Consider the following 14,556-nt stretch of genomic DNA (forward strand, 5'->3'; position numbering starts at 1 on the left):
CCCCCTCCTTCCCTTTCTTTCCCTTCCCTTCCCTTCCCTTCCCTTCCCCCATCACATCACCCAGCTAGTTTTTCTATTTTTAGTGGAGACAGGGGCTCTCTTGCTCCGGCTGGTCTCGAAGTCCTGAGCTCAAGTCATCTTCTCACCTCAGCCTCCCAAAATGCTAGGATTACAGGTGTGAGCCACTGCTCCTGGCCCAGATATTTTCTTTTCCTTATGAAATAAGAATGCATATTTCTTCTGTAACAGTTTATATTATGAAAGATGGCAGATGTATAAGAGTCTAATCTGATTGTCTGAGGTGCTAGGCAGGCCCAGCTGGCAGTCTGCAGATGTCTTATACTAAGTGAAAATCAGTCTTACAATGCTTTAAATACATACTGAGTGTCATTTGCTAAGAAGGATCAGTTATACAAAAGAAAATGCATTAGGATAAATGTCCAAATATAGGGTAGTTTTCACTTGGAATAGAGGACTAATAACTCTTAATATTATGATATGTTCTTCGATTGAGTCCAGTTTTTATATTACTGGTGACTTTAACATGTCACCAAACCATTACATCAATCACTGAAATTTTACCTTGACTTATTGCTTGAACATCTGATGTGTGCTTACATAGTCATATAAGAAAGTAATTTTAGATCTGAGGTGTGCTTACATAGTCATAGAAGAAAGTAATTTTAGATCTGATGTGTGCTTACATAGTCACATAAGAAAGTAATTTTAGATCTGATGTGTGCTTACATAGTCATAGAAGAAAGTAATTTTAGGGTGGGGCAGGCCCAGTAAGTAGAGCGCCAGCCTCACATACTGAGGGTGGCCGGTTCAAACCTGGCCCTGGCCAAACTGCAATAACAACAAAAAATAGCTGGGCATTGTGGTGGGCACCTGTAGTTCCAGCTACTCTGGAGGCTGAGGCAAGAGAATCGTCTAAGCCCAAGAGCTGGAGGTTGCTGTGAGCTGTGACAACAAGGCATGCTACTGAGGGTGACAAACTGAGACTCTGTCTCTGAAAAAGAAAATGAAATTTTAATAAAATTCACTAAAATTTTATTTTAAACAATAAAATGGTTAAATGGAATCATAAAACATAAGCAATAATAGCTAATGATGAGGTTTTTCAAGTGCTTATTAATATTTATTTTTATTTTTTCATTTTCTCTTTAAAGAATGAAAATCAACTGTTATTTCAGACTTCCAGCAAAGTTGAGGAATAGTGAAAAGAATTTCTGTTTACCCTTCACAAGATTCTACAAGTAATAGCATTTTACTAAGTTTTTTCTAGCTATCTGTATACATGTGTACACTATGTGCCTGTATAAATACAGTTGTCCCTCTGTATAAATGGGGGGTGGCTCTAGGACTCCCACAGATACTAAAATTTGTGAATGCTTAAGTCCCTTATATGAAATAGTGTAGTATTTGCATATAACTTATGCACATCCTCCCAGAAGCTTTTTTGGAGCTTTTGAAGATATTTGATTTTTTTTTAAATTTTATTTCAGAATAATATGGAGAGTACTAACTTTTGGTTAAATGAATTGCTTTTGCACAGTTTGAGTCAAAGTTATAAGTGTGTCCATCACCCAGATGGGCGTGAATTTAGCCAGCCCCCTTCCTTTCTTCCACTCACTTGGTTTCAGATGAGTTTAATTCCATCTGTGCTCAAGAGTGTTGAATAATTAGCACTAGTTTAATAGTTGGTAAATACGCTTTTTTTTTATTCTTGTGTCAGATACTTCACTTAGAAAAGTGGTCTCCAGTACCACCCAGTTTGTTATAAACAGTATTAATTCACTTTTTTTTTTTTTTATAGCTGAGTAGTACTCTATGGTATACAATTCCCACATTTTATTAATCCACTCATGTATTCAGGGACACCGGCTGATTCCACATCTGTGCTTGTGAATTGTGTTGCTATAAATATTTGTGTGCAAGTGTCTTTTTGAGAAAATGAGATAAAATGACTTTTTTTCTCTGGGTAAATGCCAGTAGTGTGATTGCTGAGTCAGATGGTAGGTTTACTTCTAGTTATCTGAGGATTCTTCACACTACTTTCTGAGGAGGTTGTGCTCCTTTGCAGTCCCACACTCAGAGTCTGAGAGTTCCTTTCTCACCACATCCACACCTGTTGTTTGGGAACTTTTTTGATAAAGGCCATTCTTGCTGGAGTTAGATGATTTCTCACTGTGGTTTTCATTTGCATCTCCCTGATAATTAGCAATGTTGAGCATTTTTTCATCTGTTTATTGGTCACCAGGCTACCTTTTCCTGTAAAGCTTCTGTTTGTGAGTTTTGCCACTTTATAATGGAGTTGTTTGATTTTTTCTTGACGATTGTTTGAGTTCTTTAAAGATTGTGGGTATTAGCTCATTATTAGATATATAGCAAGCAAATATTTCCTCCCATTAGGAAGGTTGTGTATTCCCTCTATTAATTGTTGCTTTGGCTGTGCAGAAGCATCTTAATTCAATCAAGTCCCATTTGTTAATTTTTGGTGTTGACATGATTTCCTTTTCAGTCTTTGTAAATTCTTTGCACAGGCTGATGTCTGTAAGAGTTTTTCCAAAATTTTCCCTTAGGGTTTTATGTATACGTCTGTTACGCATCCTGCATTAAATTCTGTGAGTGGTAAACGTGCTGATTGTATTTCAGTATTCCACATGTGGCTGTCCAATTGTCCCAGCACCACTCCACTCATTGAGTAGGGCTTATTTTTCTGCTGTATGCTTTGTCAAAGTTCAGATAGCAATATGAGGTTGGTTTCATATTTGGCTTCTCTGTTCTGATCCATAGGTCCATGTCTCTGATTTTGTGCCAGTACCATGCTGTTTGGTTATTGTAGCCTTGTAATATAGCTGAAGTCTGGAATAGTGAGGACTCCCAAGTTAAGTATTGCATTTGCTACTTGGGGGTCTTTTCTATATCCACACAAAGCACAGAACTGTTATTTCTAGATCTGAGAAAGATGACATGGTTATTTTAATGAAGATGGCATGGACTCTGTAAATCCCTTTGGGTGGAACAGACAGTTTAACAATGTTTCTTTGGCCAATCCATCCCATGATATGTTTTTCCATTGTTTATATCGTCTGCAATTTCCTACCTCAGAGTCTTGCAATTCTGCCTGTAGAGGTCTCTCACATCCTTAGTGAAACACACATCTGTTATTTTCTTCGTTGCAATTGTGTAAGATATTGATTCTCAGCTATTGATTTTCTCAGCTGATATTCTCAGATATTGATTTTCTCTATTGATATTCTCAGATATTGATTTTCTTTGTTGTGATTGTGAAAGATGTTGATTCTCAGCTTGATTGCTGTTGGCATAAAGGAATGCTACTGATTTGTGTACACTAATTTTGTAAGCTGAGACTTTGCTATATTTATGAAGTCTGACAGTTAAGTTTGTGAGCTCACCCTGGACAAAGTGCTGCATTCATCACTGCTGAATATAACTATCGTCTGCTTTGAAGTACTCCCCTTGGGACACTGCACAGATGCCACTGTCTAGTCCACCCTTGCAAGCAATTTTAGAACTTTTCTTCTGGAATGACCTCAGAGCTATCATCATAATACCTTTGATGACCTGAATGTTAATAAAATATCTCTCTTTTACTATTTCCTTTATCTTCAGGTAAAGAAAAAAGCCATTGGGGGCCAGATCACGTGAGCAGGGAAGGTGTTCCAATACAGTTATTTGTTTCCTGGCTAAAAACTCTCTCTCAGACAGTGCCGTGTGAGCTGTTTGCTTTTGTCCACCGCCGAGCCCCTGCAGGACCATTTTTGCACACACCTTTCTCAAGCTAAGATTTTTAGTTAAGATTGTCCTGTTTCTCTCTCAGTGTGTACTTAGTCTGCAGGGCTTCTCCTGGCCAACAATTTTGAGGCAAATTGGATACATGTTTGCAATGCTTTCATCAGCTCTGCTTGTTACCTGCCACCTTGGTGCTTTCTCTTCCCTGGGAAGTATTTTAACACTGACCCATTTTAACACTGACATTTGTTTCATAGCATTTTTCCCATAAACTTGGACTAACACATTCCTGATCTCACTTCCACTCCTGTCAAGTTAACAAGACATTTCATGTTTTGTCATTACCCTAATTTACATTCTGACATTCTTGTGACATCACACAGTCATGCAACAATAATGAGTGTGATTCAGCAAGACACTGCCACATGTCGATATGGACACCAGCTGTGAGATGCTGACCTGCCAAAGTTAGGAAGCCTCACCAACTGTTTGCACAGGGCTACCAATGTAAGCGCGTGGTGGCAAGTTCATGTACTTACTTATCAGACCTTGTATTTATCAGTTCCAGAAATATTTAGGCAAAAATCATAAGGGTTTTCTAGAATCGTATCTTCAGCAAGGAGTGATAGTTTGATCTCTTCTTCCCCATTTGGAGCCCCTTGACTTCCTCCTGCCTTGCGTCTGTAACTCAGAATTCCAGCACTGTGTTGAACAGAAGTGTTGATAGTGGGCATCTTTGTCTGGCTCTAGTCCCAAGTGGGAATACGTTCAGTTTTTCCTCATTCATTCAGTATTCTGTGGCTGTGGGTTGTCACATATGCTTTTTTATATTTTGAAGAATGTCCATTTGTGCTTATTTTGTTTAGAGTTCTTATAAAAGGGTGCTGCATTTGGTAAAAAGGTTTTCTTTCCTCTATTGAGAAGATCATATGGTTCCCCCCCCCCTTCGGTTTATGTGGTGAATTACGTTGATAGATTTGTATACATTGAACCATCCTTGCATCTCTGGTTGTCATGAATTATTTTTTTGATGAGCAACTACATTTTGTTTCTTAGGTTTTTATTGAGAATTTTTGCATCTATATTCATAAGGAATATTGATCAGTATTTTTTTTTCTTGTCTCTTTTGCTGGTTTTGGTATCAAGATAATATTGGTATTGTAGAACAAGCTGGAGAGATTCCTTCTACGTTGACATCATAGAATAATTTCTGCAGTATAGGTACAAGTTCTTCATAGTAGGTCTAGTAAAATTCAGTTGTGAAACCATCTGTTCCAGGTCTGTTTTTTTTTTTTTTTTTTTTTTGGTTGGACCTTTACTGTTGCTTTGATTTCTATATTTGATATAAGCCTAGGGAGTTTGTGTATCTCTTTTTCTTTTGAGACAGTTTCACTATGTCACCCTCAATAGAGTGCTGTTGGATCACAGCTCACAGCAACCTTAAACTCTTAGACTTAAGCAATTCTCTTGCCTCAGCCTCCCAAGTAGCTGGTACTACAGGCACCCACCACAATGCCTGGCTATTTTTTTTGTTGCAGTTGTCATTGTTGTTTAGCAGGTCTGGGCCAGGTTGGAACCTGCCTGCCTCAATGTATGTGACAGGCACCCTAACCACTGAGCTATAGGAGCTGAGCCAAAGTTTGTGTGTTTCTAATAATTTTTCCATCTCCTCTATGTTTTCAAGTTTATGTGCATTCATGTGTATGTAATGGTGTACCATGTGTATTCCGAGATGTTATTTTGCATTTTCATGGTATCGGGTATGATTTCTCCTTTTTTATTCCCTGTTGAACTTAGTCTTTCTTTTCTTGTTTTTGGTTCATCTAGTAAGAAGTCTGTCAATTTTGTTTATCTTTTCAAAAAACATTTTTCATTAATCTTTGGAATAGTTCTTTTGTTAACAATTTCATTTAGTTCCAATCTGATCTGGTTATTTCTTTTCTTCCAAAGCCAATGCTGGTTTTGGCATTGGTGTGCCCTTCTTTTTCCCTTTACTTCAAAAAATCCATTAGATTGTTGATTTGTGATCTGTCTATTGAATGCAGGGTATTTCAGGCTATGAATTTTCCTCTGAAGACTTGTTTAGCCATATCCTACAGATTTTGATAGCTTTTGTCTCCTTGATCATTTAGTTCAAAGAATCTTATGGTTTCCATCTTAATTTCCTCTTGACCCAACTATACGATTTAGCAGTAGGTGGCATAGTTTCCAGGATTTTATATATTGATGAGCATTTCTGTTGAAATTGATTTCTAATTTTATTCCTGTCTGGTCTGAGAAGATATGGGGCATAATTTCTATTCTTTAAAATTTATTGAGACATGTTAGTGGCCTAGGATGTGATCAATCTTACATAATGTTCTGTAAGCTGATGAGGTTTTATAGTCAATGATTCACTGGTAGAATATTCTGTAAATTTCTGATAGGCCCATTTGTTCTGGAGTTTTATTTAGGTCCTGTGTTTCTTTGTTTATTTAATGTGTGAAGATCTGTCCAGTTCTACAAGTGAGGCTTTGACGTCCCTGGCTACTATAGTGCTGCTAATCATTATTTTGTTTAGATCAAATAGGATTTGATTTATGAATCTGGGTGTACCTGTGTTAGGCATATCAATATTGTTGTGCCTTCTTATTCATACATCTACCACTTTTACACCATTATGTACTTGCCTCCTTTTTCTTTCTTTCTTTCTTTTTTTTTTTTTTTGTTGATTTGAAGTCTATATTATCTTACATGAGAATGCCCACACCAGGTTTCTTTTGGTGTCCATTTTCATGGAATATTGTTGTCCATACCTTCACCTTGAGTCTGAATGAGTCTTTGTGGATTAGATGTGTTTTCTCAAAATGGCAGACACTTGGTTTGTATTTTTTTTTCATCAATTCATCCAGCCTATGTCTCTTGAGTGGGGCATTTAGGTCATTCACGTAATGAATTAATAAGTGGAGTGGATTTCTGTTCTCCTGTTGAGTCAAACTTTATTACTCTGTTTTACCTCTCAAGCCACTGAAAAATTCTTTCAGTATTTGTTTGTCTGAGAAAGTCTTTATTTCTTCATCATATAAGAAATGTACTTTTGTAGGATATAAAATTCTAGGCTGGCCATTATTCTGTTTTAAAATGACTGAAAGTGGGGCCCCAATTCCTTTTGGCTTATAAGATCTTAGTTGAGGAGTATGCAGTTTATCTGATAGGTTTTCCTTTGTAAGTCATCTGATGTTTTTGCCTGACTGCTTGTAGGAGTGGCTCTTTCATGTTTACTTTTGCCAGTCTAATGACTACATGTTATGGTGATTGCATATTCATTATGATTATCCCAGGAGTCCATTGAGCTTCTTGCTTCTGGCTATCTAGATTTCTATCAAGGCCAAGGAATTTTTTACAATTGTTTACTCCAATAGATTTTCCCACTCTTCTGTAATTTCTTCTTTGCCCTTGGGGAGAGCTATGCACCTTATGTTACATAATGCCACATTTATTCTAGGCTTCTATTCCTTTTATTTCTCTGTTCTTGACTTTGATTGACTTTTTATAGCTCAAATGTATTATCTTCAGGCTCTGAGTTTCTTTCTTCTGCTGGATTCAGTTTATTCTTAAGGTTTTTCACCATCTTTTGTTAATTCTTCAAATGATTTTTTCATTTCCAGAAGTTCTATTTGGTTTTTCCTTAATAATTCAATTTCTTTAGAGAATATTTTATTATTTTATTATTTCTTGCATTGTTTTTGTCACTTATTTTTGTTGGATTTCTATTTTTTCTTGTATTTCATTGAGCTTCTTTTCAATCCATTTTTGAAATTTTTTCATTTGGCATTTCAATCTTTTTGTTTAGTTCAGTACAACTGGTAAGGAGTTATGCTTTTTTTTTTTTTTTTTTGAGTGTCCTTTCACTTTGATTTTTCATGTTTCAAGAGTTCTTTTGCTCATCCCTTCTCATCTGGCCTCTCAATCAAGAGCTGTTTTTGAGTCACCAAAGATTGATCCCTGACTGTGCCAAGGGGAGTAGTGCTGGTTGTGGGTATCCTTTAGAGTCTAGCAGATTAAATGAACTTCTCAGGTTACCTCTGATCTGATGTCTTCCACTGTTCCCAAAAGTTTGTACTGAATTTGATCTCCAAGCTGAATCTCTGAGATGGCAAGTGGTAGTTGACGAATGAATCTTTATCATCCTGATTGCTTGAGTTGGAAGGCATTTGTTTAGCTATGGAATTGTTGCCTCTGTCATTAATTGTTGTTTGCATGGAAAAGCCACCTGCCATGGCAATCTTTTGTGCCATAGCAAGCTCTGGTTTCCCAGGTGGGGCACAAAAATGTCTTGAGCTTTTGGGGGAACCTGTGGCTCCCAGTGGCTTGCTTGGTCCCTATTCCCACTAAGGTGAGGGCAGAGCAAGACAGGTCCTGGCTGGATTGGGAGAGCTTGGTGGACTTCGTAAGGCCTCAGCAGGGCCCAGAGGTTGCTTATCCAGATGCTAAGGGGAGCTGCTGATATGGAGTTCAGACAATCTCTCAAAGCTGGGAGGGCTGTTCCTGAGAGAGGTGTTGAATCATGTGACTGCTAAAGCCAGGCCCCTTCCATCTCTGTCCACCAGCCCATCCTCTCTGCAGGTGGGGTGAGCACCCTCCTTGTTTGCTTCCTGGTATTCCATAGCACTCTATCTACAGATCAGCCTCTGGGCACTCCCTTGCTGCATGAAACCTGATCTCAAACTACTTGTTTGTTTGACCCACTGGCCAGTGTCTTAACAGGACACTGGCAATCTGTGGGGATCTTCAGTTGCACATCCATTTTTGCCCCTAGAACATGAGGGGAGGGATGTCTCCTTCTCCACTCACCCAGGTCATCTGTGAGGAGCATACTCTATAAGGGGAGAGATGTCTACCTCTCTACCCTGAGGTTCTCTGTGAGGAACATACTCCACAAGGGGAGAGATGTATACCTCTCAACCCACCCAGTTCCTCTGTGAGGAGAATACAAGTGGAGAGATGTCTACCTCTCCATCCACTGAGGTCCTCTGTGAGGAGCATACTCCACAAGGGGAGACATGTCTGCCCCTCTATCCACCCAGGTCCTCTACGAGGAACATACTCCACAAGGGGAGAGATAATTACCTCTCCACCCACCCAGGTCCTCTCTGAGGCACACACTCCCACTGGGACAGAACAGTGACTTGAGTTTCTTGGTTAAAGCTGCACTCCCTGTTGTAATGAGTAGGGAAAGCCACTGAGGGTCCCATTTAGCCTGTGTTCCTGGGGCATTTGGTTGTCATAGGAACAAAAGGGACACCTAATTAAGTCTGAAAGCTGCACCCTCATCCAGCAAGCTTCTTCTGCAGGGTAGTGGATTGTGCTTGCTCATAGACCAGCTGCTCAGAGGCCTCCACACCCTCCCGTTGGATTTGATCTCAGTGTCTTCCTCCCACTTGTTCCCAGGACTCTGACCTCTGCCTGCATCCACTAACATTGCTCTCCTGTATGGAGTTTATTGGGGAGACTACCTGTTTAAGTGTCCAGTGGGTGACCCTGAGAATGGCCAGCAGATAGAGGCTTGCGGACTTCACTGCCCTACTCTCACTGGCCAGTGGCTGGGAATTCGCCTCCAGGCAGAGAATAGGGCTTATGTGGTGGTTACAGGGGCAGATGGGTCTGGCCTCCCTGCATTGCATTCAGATCAGGGGGACACCAGGTCTGACCCACCTATCCAAGCTGCCCACAGTCTATCCCATCAAGTATTGGGGGAAGGAATCTGGCAGACTGTGGTAGCCATGCTCCCAGTGGTAATCTTGGGCCAGAAAGTACCCCACTGCAGAAAAATGAAGCTCTCAGCACAGAGTGGTCTTGAGGTTGCCTTGTGGGGAGGGGCTGTAGCTACAATCTGGCTCAGCCAAAATCCCTTTCCCTGATGCCAGGACTAGAGGAGGAAATGTCCAGGTGCACCAAAACTCTCTGGTCTCTCATGATACTCTCTTGTGGGTTGAGAGTTTTGTGTCCTGCTGCTTCCTAAGGCAACTAACTAGGGAGGGGAGCCCCCTTATCTTTTCCCTGGGCTCTGAGCCTCTCTGGATTTGGTCCAGGCCACTGTCCTCTCCTTCAATCTTCCTCTATCTCAGCTTTGCAGCCCTTCTCAGTGGAGTGCCCAGATGCCTCTGTTGTCTCTCTCTGGGATCCAGACATAATTGTTCCCCTCTCTCCTCATGTGACTTCTACCCTCCCTCCCTGACAATTGGACAAGGGATGTCTCCAGTCAGCCATCATGACTCGTCTCCCTCTGCTTCTTACTTCTTAAAAGTCAGAATACTGATAAACATGCATAGTATTATTGATGTTACTAACCATGACAGGCAGTGGTTAAGTAAACTGATGGATTCATGAGACTGTGCCCTAAAAAAATTAAGATAATCATTGCTTCAGTAGGTTTAATAAGACTGGTGTTAACAGGGATGAATACATTTTCAGTCATAATAAGAGGAAGAGCAGATTTTTAATCTGCTCAATCAAAAGGAAAATCATTATATAGCTGGAGAACACTGAAAAATTGTTTTGGCAAAGGATTTCTTAATAGTGCAAACAAAAATTAATGAAGGTCTTATAAAACAATCTTGATATATACAAGAAAGAGAACTGCTTAAATCCTAAAATCCTTAAACCATCAGTGTTTTCATGTAAATGATTTTGCTCCAGCTACATTGAAAAGTTCTTTACTTTTCAAAAGTCCCAATTGCAATCCTTCATTAAAATTTTGATTGAGTCCTAGAGATACAAACCTCCTTAGACAAACCTTTCTACTGACACTTTTTGCTTTGGGTACAATTAATTTCTATTCCTTTTTGTACCTTGGCAGTACAACTAAAGGAAATTGGTTTTTGTATTATATAATTATGACATTTTTCTTGGGTTTCTAATGAGAGAAATGCTATTAGTTATACTCATATCACCTTCCAGCATAATTTCACCTTTTATCCCATTTAAAATTTTCTCCAATTAAATTTTCATGATATCAAGAAAAATTTTGAAACAGTTTAATTTATATATATATTAAGCACTGCCTCCAGTAATAAAAAGTGTCATATATCACTAAGTGGATAGTTTCAACTCCAAGAAATTAGGGTGATTATATCATCCTTCAATAAAGAAATTTTGCCTTTTTCTATGGGAACCAAGTCAAGGGACAACAGAATCATGTAAATAAAGTAACACACACAGGGATTGTCTCCAATTTAATTTCATTAGAAGATACTAGGTGATCATTTAATCATATTCAAAAATGTGTCAGGGGAGGTACTGTGTCTAATCTGCACCTTGACTTAGAATGAGGAAAGAAGGGCAGGAATGACTCCAATCAGGATTGCAGAGGGCAGAGGTGGCCATGCCCTTGGTTTTGACTGAGGTTACAAACATATCCTCTTTTTTTTCTTTTTGTTTATTAGAATTTTAATATGAATAATTGAAATATCTTTTCAGCATCACAAGCAGGCTGTTTTTCCTCTTTACTCTTTGGGGACCCTTCTTCACTCCCTCCCGCCAGGGCCCTCAGAAACCTTCCCATCGGACTCTGCCATGAGCAAAGCAAACTAGAAGGAAATGGGGGACATGAAGAGGGGAGTGTGACTTTTTTCTTGTTTTCTAGGAAGGAGCAGCAGTAGCACTGGGCCCCAGCAATAGGTGACTGCTCTCACTCTGCATCAGACACACAAGCCTCCCACCTGAGGTCCAATCAGAAGCAGAATGGAACCTTCCCTCTGAGCCCAAAAATTCTTGTAGGGTTAAGTCTTCTGCTTCCTCAATCCTAAAGGTAGTAAGTGCTGTAGGCCTAAAACTCTGGGTTATGTAACTTTTTCGGTTATCAATCTCCTGTATTAAATGTTCTCTGTTTGAAATACTGTGACTTTTGGTTTCCTCGAGGGGACCTACTATGAAGCCATGGAGGGCGACTAAGTGAGCGCTTGTGTTCTCAGACCTGTGCTCTGGAGCAATTATGTTGGCCAAGTGGTGAAGATGAGATTGGAGGAAGAAACAGTGCAGGTTTCTTCTGCCTGTTACCAGTGTGGAGACTTTTTTAACAGAGAGAAGAGAGTAGCTAGGATGATTATGATATGGTAATGGAAACAGTTAGATATATTCAAGATGTAGAATATTATTATGTGGATAAGATTTGGTGATGAATCAGATATGAGGAATTAGAGAGAAAAATAGAAAAAAAGACAAGTGCCAGGATTGAGTGTTACCATTTACTAAGATAAATATTGCTGGAAATTAATGAAGTTTGGTAGCAAAAGTAGTTCCCTGTAGAAACAGTAGAATTAGGGTTGTCTGTGAGTCATCCTGGAAGAGATATCCACTAGGATGTTGTGAGGTGAGTCTCATACTGATAACAGAAAAGGTGTGGGCTAGGGAATGTAAGCTATGGGTAGTATTTTTTATAGGTACATGCTGATGTTACGAATCTAGATGAGAGGAAACAGAATCAGAAGTCTCAGGACCCAGGTGTGGGGAACTTCAGCGTATAATGGCTTAACACTACAAATGATAAGACTTTAAAATAGAACAAGAGGTACCTGGAGTGATAAGAGGAAAACCATCGTGACCTTGTGTCAGAGGAAATGATGGAAGGAAACACTTTGAGCAGAAGAAAGTGACCAATGTTTTAAATGTCTAATAAGATGAGATTTAAAATGAGAAGCCTCACAGTTTGATAAAGTATGGAAAGGGAGCGGTACTAATGGCTAAGGAAAGCTTCATTGTGTTACTGAAGAGATCATGAATACTAGATTTATCTTTGAAATATGGTCCCTATTTCTATATATCGAATATTTTCAAAGCAAGGGAAATACTTATAATTATTTGTGACATCTTTCCAGCCATAACTGCTCTTCTTCCAATCATTGGCACATCTTCACTTTTTTCATAGAGATGATTTGAATTGCCAAATAATATGTGAATTCTCTTGTCTGGTAATACATACATACTATATGCATTTTGGCAATGGTGCTGATAATCACCTTTCACAATCTGCAATTCCCAAAGTGAATCCGAAATAAATTCTTCCTTGGTCAGGTCATAAGAAATCATGACCATGAAGACAATCTTGTTCTCCAGGCCAATGGTATTTTGATTATTGGAACCCCTGCCTCTTAAATAGGAACAGGGATTATTATTATTATGAAATCTTAACAGTCCATTAGCACCAGTCCATAATCACCTAATTCTACAACCGTACCTTAAAAAAAAAATGGAGCTCATAACAATTCTCAGTGAGCATAGACATTATGAAAATATATCATTATTGAATAAATTTCCATTTCTATTTCGTCCACAATTACCACCTCGTTGAAAATCCATGATGTAGTGCTAAAAGGTCTGGAGCATGACGGTTACACTGAACTGCCTTTTCAATACTGGGAACACAGGTTATTAATAGCACAAATTGACTTCTCAGGTAAATTAACCAGCATTTTGGCCATAGTTTTGCTAATTTTTATCTAAAGCACATTTCTTACAAGACTTAAAGAACTTTATTTAGTTACTAATTAGCTAATACACATAACTCTTCGATCTGGTATTGAGTCAGGATTTTAAGTGTTGCTTATAATATGTTTATCTTCTTACCTGAAAATGGTGCTATTGAGCCAGCATAGAAGGATGTGAGCTTAGAATTGGTTTTCAAGGTGAGGGGTAGATTTGTAACATAGTTTGTGGCTTTATCTTTACACCTATGAAATAAAATCAGACATGAAGTGTGTATCTGGACTCTGCCATTCAGATAACTAGCTGGGCAAGTTGTCTAATCACTAAGCTTTATTTTCTTACTGGAAAAATGAGAATCTATATATTACCTACTTCACTGGAGTATTGTAGACATTAAATAAATTAATGCATATACAGCTTATAGCCCAAGATTTGTCCTATATTTAATAGTAAATAAATATTAGCCATGCTTCCTTGCAAAGACCTGTATATAATAATACACATTGGGCAGAAGTTATGTCCTAGCTAAAAATTTTGCCTTTGAATAAAACATTGAACACAAGTCTTTTAAATAATATGCATTTTTCCATTTATTCAACAAATTTGGTGCCTACTCTGTCAAAGATGGTTTTCTATTCATTGAAATTGGGTGAGAAAACAGTTACTTTTCCCATGATTGATACAATAATGGTAAGAAACTAAAACAAAAAAAATTTCCAAGTATTATAACTAATAGAAAAAAAACAAAGGAAGATGGGGATGGGGAGAGAGTAGACAGAGATGTCAGTGGAGGCATTTCTGAAGAGGTGACATTTAGCAGAAGACTTGATGAAGCCAGGGAGGATGCCACAAAGATATGTGGGGAAACATGTTCCAAGGGGAGAGGACATGAAGTACAAGAGTTCTTTTTCCCTAAAGAAAATTCTTTTTCCAAATACTATGCATCTTTTTTGTTACTCATTGTTATTACCCCAATTATTTTTTACTCATCCCCCAAAGTATGAAGCCCCCAAATAAGTTTGTCCACACAAATGTACTCACAGGACTTGAGCCAGTTCTGGGTCTAACTGAGTGTACAGCAGAGCCCCTCTGAGGCACAGGGAGAAATAGAGCAAGTCAAGGTGGGCGATGTTCTCAGTCACTGACTGCCAGGCCCTGAGCTGAGCTCCTGAGCACTCGTTGTCTCACATGAACCTTATACAGCTCCACAAGGGCCTGTTCACTGTCCTCCTTCCAGGGCAAATGTGACAAAGGCAACAAAGAGAGAGAAAGAGACCGCAGTCTCAGAGATAAAGCAAAAACTGGATTTGAATTTCAAGCAATTTGCAGACATAA

The sequence above is a fragment of the Otolemur garnettii genome, unplaced genomic scaffold, assembly GCF_000181295.1.
Source record: "Otolemur garnettii isolate 467f Iridium unplaced genomic scaffold, OtoGar3 scaffold00177, whole genome shotgun sequence".
In the NCBI taxonomy this organism is placed as follows: domain Eukaryota; kingdom Metazoa; phylum Chordata; class Mammalia; order Primates; family Galagidae; genus Otolemur; species Otolemur garnettii.